This window comes from Corvus brachyrhynchos, unplaced genomic scaffold (genome assembly GCF_000691975.1).
Source record: "Corvus brachyrhynchos isolate BGI_N302 unplaced genomic scaffold, ASM69197v1 scaffold202, whole genome shotgun sequence".
Taxonomy (NCBI): Eukaryota; Metazoa; Chordata; class Aves; order Passeriformes; family Corvidae; genus Corvus; species Corvus brachyrhynchos.
This window is the reverse complement of record NW_008238132.1, coordinates 5,677,636-5,686,578: the sequence shown is the minus strand read 5'-3', so window position 1 is coordinate 5,686,578 and position 8,943 is coordinate 5,677,636.

Below are 8,943 nucleotides of genomic sequence, written 5' to 3'. Positions count from 1 at the left end.
GGAACATAGGTGTTCTTCGAGGCAATATGACTCCTCTTGGACTTTGATTCAAAGCCACCATGCCAGGAGGCAGAGGGGTGAAGATGCTGCTTCAGCCTTGTCCTCCAGCTCTGCTACTTCGCATTTCAGATGCAGGGGCATGGTTTATAACCTAATTCCAAAAAACAAGGGCTTGGCATCTATTTTTTATGCTTTGTTAAGTAGCTGCTTGGATTTTTACGATTCAACTTGTATTTGTGGGGTTTTTGGTTGTGCGCAGCCATCCAACAGTGACATTAAATAAAAAGTGGAGTCTCTTTATTGATTTTCTTTTGGCTAAAAATAAACATGTCATATATAATCGAGATGTACGCTGCTTGTAGATAGTAGAGAAGACATTTCTAAAACTATTGAGAGAAATAATTAAACTGAATATGTTCTAGCCACCTTTCTGAATCATTCAAACAGGGAAGTTTACACCCATAAAAGGTTGATACTCCTTCTGGCAAACTTTTAATGCAATCGTTTGGTTTGTACATTAAATGCCTGGCATATTTCAACCCTGGAGATAAATGAATCTCAGTGGGATTGCTGAGTAATTAAGAAAAGTGTGTCTGATAGCCTTGCTTCATATGGAGAGGTGAAATAACACCGTGAGAGTCAGCTGATGATTTGATATCTTTACATTAAAAACAAAAAAAACAAGACAAACCCTGAGGCATGCCATTGTTATGCTGTGTGACAGGGATTGCTTTCAAACAAGTTGTGTTTTCAGTGTTAGCTGTATCATGGTTCTTAAATTGCCATTTAAAATGTAAACCAGTGTGCATTCTGGAAGGAAGCCTCCTGAGACCCCCTGAGCCGGAGCATGGTGGTCTCAAGGCCAGAGGTCAGGGCTCATCTGCTCACTAGGGCTTTCCTTGATTGAGGGCGACAGCTCAGTGGGAAAGTGGCAGTGGTGGAAGGGCTTGAGGAGGAGCAGTTTGCTGTCCACCAGCTAATTACTGGCAAGAGATCTGCAGGAGCTGTTGATTTTCTAGTAATAGGTCAAGATATAGTCAGGATGGTCTTGCTAACTTGCTTTAGGATTTTGTGTTGGGCCATATGGATGCTCAGTTTTACTGAGGGCTTAGACTTCTGGTAAAAACTATCAAAAACCATCTGAAACACTGAGCCCCCAAAGGAAGGAAATCAGGCCTTGAATTATTGCTTGAGTGTGGTGTGCCATGAGGAGCAACGCAGGCAGTTTTGTCCCAGTGCTACTGCACACAAATCACACTGGGAAGGCTCCCTCAGCTGTTACTGCCAGCAGAGGGATGTTTTCACATGGAGACATTTAACTCAAAGTAGTCGCTTTGCTGGAAAAACCTTGGAGAGCAGGCTCTGGGAATTTTCCCTCCGGCATAAGGCAGCAGAGCTACAGCCCAGGCCAGAAGCTTTCAGTCTGGGTCTCTGCTGGCTGCCCGAGGTCAGGCTCTGCTTGCCCCTTGGGAGTTGGCTGTATCACAGCCAGGAACGCGTGGTGTCAGCTGGGATTTGCGCTGACGATATTGCTCTTGGTTTCAATGCGTGTCCTCCAGCATGAAAAGCATTCCTGGAAGGAGGTGGCTGTATCCCCAGAGATGATAACTGATCTTGTAGTGAAAAACATTAGTTATTCTCTGAAAACAGAGCCACCATCAAGACATTATGCAATTAGGACCATTGCCCCTTTAAATTATTGTTTTCCACTAAAAGATACTGTTATTATTGGTGGAGAGGTGGCTGCAGGAGCAGTCCAGTTGACAATTGTGTCTGAGAGCAGGGGACAGAAGCACCTGTTTATTGGCTATATAAATCAAATTAATTTAGTTAAATTTACAAATACAGGAAGAAAAGCAATAAGGTCTGTCATGTGGCTGTGCCCCAAAACAGGCAACACTGTCAGTATTGAAACTGCTCTCCCCAGGGAAACCAAGGATGTGATGTGGCTGCAAGTATTCATTTGGTTGTTGTCATTTCCAGTGCTACATATTTTAAATTTACTTCAAGCACTGTTGAAAGCCTATACTAGAGAGGAATTACCTGCCCAGAGGGACTCTGGGTGACATGCCCACCAGCACGAACGGAAGTTGTGCTGTCTTGCTCCAAGGAAATAGTGAATTAAGGGTTTATAACCAAGGTTAATAACTCCAGATATATCTCCTTCTACCACACAAGGAAAGTGAATTATTTATAGACACATCTCCTGCCCCCCCAATCTCTCACCTTCTGCCCCTCTCCACTGCTTTACCAACATCCTCTGCCCGGTCCATGACTCCAGCCACATTTAAAGCACAGCACAGCATTGCGTTTCCACCTGGGATGCAAAGAAGAGGCAAAAAGAGGTCACTATTGGACAACCCTCCCCAGCATTTCTTGCCATGTTATTTGCCATGTTATCCAAGGCCAGATGGGTTGTGTGATGCGGATCCTGGACACCTCAGCCTGTGTCTGGCTTGTGAGATGCTAACCCAGGGGCACAGGGAGACACAGTTCCTGCAGATCGTAGCCCAGAGGGAGCTGGGTGGCTTCCACTGCCCTGGGTACCTGGTGATGGCAATCACTGGTCTGCTTCATCTCTGCTGACATCAGCATAATTGCAAGGGTACATTCAGCTGAAGAATTGCAAGGGTATATTCAGCCCCAGAATTTGTTTCAGGGAGGACTGAAACTGAGGGGGGCCACCTCGGTTTTTTCCTCATGAGATTATCCTGAGGGTGAAATAAATAGTCTAAGAGTGAAGTTTTGCCATCAGATACCTGTCTACAAATGCCACTGGTGTCATGGGAGCACCACATGTGAGCACAGGAAGAGAATCTGATCCTCCAGGTGAGGCCCTTCTTCTTCAGCACCTTTTTTTGTGTGCAGCTTCTGGGCAGATGAGTCCCTGCATTGTCTCTGATCTGTGTGGACTCAACCTAAGCTACATGTAGGCTGGAAAAATGCCACCAGCTGCCAGGATGCCTTTGGTACTTGTGCAGATGTGGAAGGACACGTTCCAAGCAAGCTGTTCCTGGGTGCAGCTCATGCAGGATGGGCGCCTCTGGTGATACGCTGGGACATGGCAATCATCCTAACAGCACTTGGCACTGAGTGCTGCCTCTCGTCCTCATCGCTCCCCAGTCCCTGTGCCATTAGCTAATTGAGCTCTGCAGCAGTGCCTCAGAAACACTGCCTTTGGCAGGAACATTTTTCAAACGACTAAATACAAATTTGGAAAGGCTACATGTGCCTCTTGGCCAGTGGTCACCAGTGAGATCTGCCAGCCCTTAGATGGCAGGAGCTGGGGAGACCCTCAGATAGTGAAGGTGGCCCCTGGTCTCACCAGGACCACAAGGAAAGATACTGCTGTAATCTGTCCCAGAGAGTCACATGAAAAAGGGTTTGAAACTTAGAAAAGGGGTCTGAAATTTAGAGACTTGTCCAAACAGTCCCAGCCCAAATAATTTATCATTCATGTGACCCAGAAAAGCAGGAACTTCATTCTGTCTTGCTGACTTTTTTGGATACAGCCCTCCACCTCTTTTTCTCCATGACCTCTTCCTTGGTGGGGGAGTGGGGAACAGCAGTACCTGGTTCATAAGGGCTCCTCTGCAGCCCCAAAAAGCTTCTCCCCCTTTGACCTGAGCACAGCAAGTCTCTCTCCTTCTTGCTGCCTGTCCGTCCTTTGCACGTACCTGTGCGTGTGTCTCTGTGTCTCTTTTAAAGCAGTTGGACTGATAAAAAAAAAAAAAAAGCCCACTGGGACTCTGTCAGGCTCCTAGGGAGGCCCCCAGCATCCTGATTACACACCAGCCCTGGAGCTGAGAGCACACCAAGGAGATTATAGGGCGTCAGCTGCGCTGCCGCCAGCCTGCGTTGCGTCTGCTACTTTCACCAGCTCAGCACAGCTCTGGGAGCAAAGACAGGGGCCAGAGACAGCCTCTCAGGCAGGCCTCCCAGTCATGGAAAAGTTCTCATCCCTTAAAACCTACTCAGAGTTAGAGGCTACCTCTGAACAAGCCACTGCTCATGCTGTCGGCAGGAAAAGGAGCCTCCTCCATCCATCACTTCTGTTTCCAGGAGCTTTTTCTCTCCAACGCAAGGCAACTGAGGCAGATACGGTCCATCCACCCAGCCGGCGTGGCCTGGGGCAGCAGAAGTCTCTGGTGGGCACTGTTAGGCTGGCAATTGAAAGCAATAGGTCTTTATGGTAATTTGGGCACCCGGCAACCACTATGAATAGGAAATGATGGCAGTTACTTTATCTAGTAACAGCATGAAAATGTGAAGTGTCTTTATTGAGCTGCTGGCTTGCTGGTGAGAGTTAAAGGAGATGCTCTCTCGGGTGTAACATTTGCAGAGAACTGGCATGAGATACTGCCATAAACTCCTCCATTAATAAGCGAGCAGAGGGAGGCAGAGAATACCTAATGCAGCTGTGTGAAAGGACAAAATTAAGATGGTAGAAGCAGCAACATTTTTCCCTTGGGAGCAGGTGTATCCCAAAGAGAAATGAAGAATTTCTCCCTTGACCCAACAGCTAGAAAACTCATGTACTGCTAATATTTATATAGAAAGGATGGCTTTGAAAGGAGTAAAAGAAAAACACATCTTGCCACATCAGTGTCCTCCTATACCAGCAAGAAAGCATGATGATTTTCTCAAGTCAGAAGCTCATGCAGGAAAATAATTCAGACTAAAAATACGATAAAAAATGCTAGTGGTGAAGATAAATAATCTTTGGAAGAACTTAGCAGGAGACGCCACTGGTCTCCTTCATGGGAATCTTCAAAGCCAGGCTTTTTGGGAAGGATGGGGTCCAACCAAAGCACAAAGCAGTCAGTGTGAAGTGACATGTGCTTTACAGGCTGGAGGGCTACAACACTTGACACAGTTGTAAAAGTTGCTACTTCTAAAAGGCTCTGATTCCCTATGGATGTGCCCTCCAATGCCCCAAGATGACAGCTGTAGGTGCTTAGGGAATGCCAGGAGAATGGGCAGCAGGTGGTCCCTGCCCACAAGCCAACTCAAAATGCCATCTCCTGTAGCTGCTGCTGGGGACAGGGTTCTGGGCTGGAGGGATCATTGCACTGAGATAGTGAGACTGTTATGTTCTTGCCTAAAAGATAACACAGGAAAATGATAACAGTGCAAACACCAATCCTCAAAACCTCCTGTGAGACCTGGGAGAGCACATAAAACTTGGTACATTAAGTTTGCATCCAAAGGATGCAGAAAACTGCCTGATGTCCCAGACAGGTGTCAGGTTAGATTGGCCTGGCTTCTTTCTCAGGGAAACACAAATAGTGGAGCCAGAGTACGTCCTGCATCAGCCAGCCTTGCCAGAAATCCTACTACCACTCAGAAGCATGGGAGCACAGGCAGGCTGGTAAGGTGTCTGTATGGACAATTGTGATAGCCTGAGCAGCATCTGCTCTCCTGTTCTTGGGAGAAAGACTAGTGCTGATGTTGTCCCAGGCAGGTTAGGTTTCCCCTATAGCTGTTGGAGAGAGAAAGAGAAAGCAGTGTATAGGAAGGTCACCCCCAAAAGTGCCCAGTCAGAAAGTCAACAAATCTGGTTAAAACCCAAAATCTCATGTTGGGTTTGGACGGAGCAATACATCTCCCAGGCTATCATCCTGCCAAGTCACACAGTGCCTGGACACCTGAGGTTTCCCATGAGTGTTCTCCTTTCACCTTGGCAGCTTGGACTGAAAAACTGGAAAGCTTTTGCTGCTGCAGTCAGTTTTTGTGTCTGGCTGACCCTATTACTGTGCAAACCTGATGCTGCTGCAGCCACAGCTCAGCTGTTAGAGCATTATACTCCCACGGGTATTACAGTGATGCCACTTGAGCTGCTAACTGGGCAAAATCTGGATCCTAATGGAGGTTTAGCTCATGGACTTCTGCTGCTTCCCACCTGTCTGTTACAGAATTAACCATCTTGGAAATAACGGCTGCAGTCACCAGAAATTTGCAACCAGCAGTGAAATGGGATTCACCAAGCGCCCCTTGCAGGTGAACTTGTTTCTCCTCTCTCTGGCTGCATCCATACAGCTAAAAAATGACAGTAAGGACCTGCTCTGTGGTGTGAGGCCAGGCAGGGCAGCAGACCTTGCACCCCAAGCCTGGATGAGACCACCACAAACTCAAATTAATGGAGTTATGCTGGTCCACAGCCTCTGTGTGTGAAAGAGGAAGAAAGAACTGGATCCACACCTGCACACCAGACCATGCTGCTGATCCTTTGTTTGCAAGAGAAGTTGCTTGTACAGCCAGCTGCTGTGTCTTGGTGGATGTAGGGTCCCTTGTCAAGCAGGTGCTAAAAGTCCTGTGTTGAAATGCAATAAGCAGGTGCTGTATGGGGGTCTCTGGACAAATAATGGGCAGTAAAATATTTTCCAGATGTGCCACCATGAATGTGAGCTCATGCACTGAACATGAGCCACCTTCAGATGCACTGAATGCTCATTTTCATCCTTCCCCACAGATAGTGATGGCAGACAGATGCTCCTCAGAAAGTCACATGTAGCAAGTATGATGGGCACGTATGCACACAGGGATTTGGGCACTGCAGAGGTCCTTCACCCATCCTTCAATGTGGTCCTTTTTTTGGAGAACAACAACCTTTTTTGTGCACCAGCCCAGAGGCATGGATGCATTTTCAGGTTGAAGATGCTCCTATGCGCCTGTGGGGTCAGGGATACCTCTCCTGCCAACCCTGGAAGGCAGCTGGGTCTCAAGAGGAGTGGATCACAGAATTGCCAGAGCCCTGAGGTTAGCAGGACAGCAGGGATGGGGGTTCCATCTCTGCTGCCCATGGATATAGTGGTGCTCCCCCAACTCTAGGCATTTAGTCAATAGTCAAACAGAAATGATCTCCAGGGATTCGGGTGGCAATAACCAGTGTAAGTAGCATTACTTAGCTTCAGCCCATTTTGGGCTTTGATGGCGAGTACTTGGACTGGTAACTTGCAGACAGAAATTTCCTGGTATCAAGAATTGTGCAGCTACCAACTACAAATCAGGAAAAAACAAACAATAAATAGCTGGATGCTCACAGTTACTTTGGGAACAGAGAGAGAAAGAATACATTTAAGCAAATCGATTCACTCACTTGTCCTCAAGTCTGTCTGAAAATATTCTCAAAGTGTCACTCAGCACTGCAAAAATTATCTCCTCATTTACAACCAAATGTTAAGGACTGAGGGATACATATTCCTCCAATCCTTAATGTTTTTTGGGGGTTGTGTAATCAGCTGTTCCAGCATTCACAATTTTCACGTATTTATCTACTCAGGCCTCCTTTTCCTTTTTCTTCTTTTTTTTTTTTTTTTTTTTTTTTTTTTTTTATGCACAGCCTCTCTGCAGTCTGGCCGAGCCAGGATTGCAGTATTGATTTAAGAAGAGGCAGTTTTGACAATACAGTCCCAGGCTAATTCCCGCGCTGTACGGGGGCTGCTCTGTCCGCAGCAGCAGCCTCACCCCCAGCGTGGGGCTCACAATTAAAAAGAGGAAAAAAAATGAAAGAAAAGCTACTTTTCTCTGTTCTGCTTTGAAGGGAAAAAGGATTACCAAGGCTAAATAAGCCATCTGAGTACTTAGCTAGCAAGCCTAAATAGCACCCTGATAGGAAGTTCTGGCAGAGAGCTAATTAAATTAACTCACTTTGATTTATTAACAAGCAGAGCAACATCTCACACAGGATTGTCCCATGAAATGAATGTGCTTTCTGATTCCTTCAGCTGCTTCAGCGCAGTCACCTCCCAGAAAACCCGGTTATGGGGACTCAAGTTTAATGAGACTCAATGGCTCGAGAAGGATCCCTGCCCACCAACAGAGATACGCACTGGTAATAATACCTAAAAGCATGTTTATTTTTGTTGCACGTCCCTAATTCCTTTTTAATGCCTAGGACTATCTAATGGCTAATTCGTAATTTCCTGCTCACCGATATGCAGATGAACGACAAGCAAAAGCCTTCTGCATGTTTAATTATTGTGTTGATTTAGAAGCCACTTTTCCCTCGGTGCAAGTTTCTCTGTGTGTGTGTGCTCTCATGCATCACGTATTTCATTATTTTTAGAAGCATGCTCTGTGCCTTTTTATGCTCCCATAGTTCCAGCATCCAATAATTACCATGTTTTGTGTCCAACAGACCTGATCCACCAGCAAGTGTAAATCAGGAAAACATTGCTGTCTCTAAATGGAGTTATTCCAAGTGACACCAGACCTGAGACCTGACCTCTCCTATTTTCAATGATGGGAAAAATGTTATTTGTGTGCTGGGACCCTTGTGAAGTAGCAGAATATAAAATTTAGAAAACTTCAGAGCAGTGAAAATCCAAATTGAAGCCTGTGAAAGCACAGACGAGAATCTATTTATGTAGCAAGCTCTACTTCTGCTTAACCCCTGCAAGGAACTGTAACTCTCTTTGCACATTCGAATTTTCTCCCTCAGTAAAATATAGTCTGCTTAACCTATTTTTGCTACTTTCTCACAGTTTCACTGGAGGGGTTCTTCCCTACGCCTTACATGTAGCTTTGCTATCCGAGCACTCCTTTGTTAAATTAAGGCAATTAATAAATGGAGATGTTAAGCAATCAATTTTGCCTGCATATCTCCACAGCCTTACGTATGACTGGCTGTAATCACAAGATAAATGCAATGTGCTGATGTATGGTAATGTTCAATAATACATTCTCCACCAGGCTCTATTCATCAGGGAGTTTCTGGAGGGGAGGCATTTGTTATTGGCTGTCTCCGGACCTCAAGGATAACATTTCTGTCCTTTCCATTGGCCGCCCCGCTGCTGCAAGCCTCTTCCCGTCTTATTTTGATGATGAATATGAAGGCATGCTAAGCTGTGCCGGAGAGTAGCTCTCGCCGACTACACTCCCACCCCGGGCTCAAGGACTCCAGAGCTCCGCGGCCGCTTCCACTGCCCACTGCCAGACGCC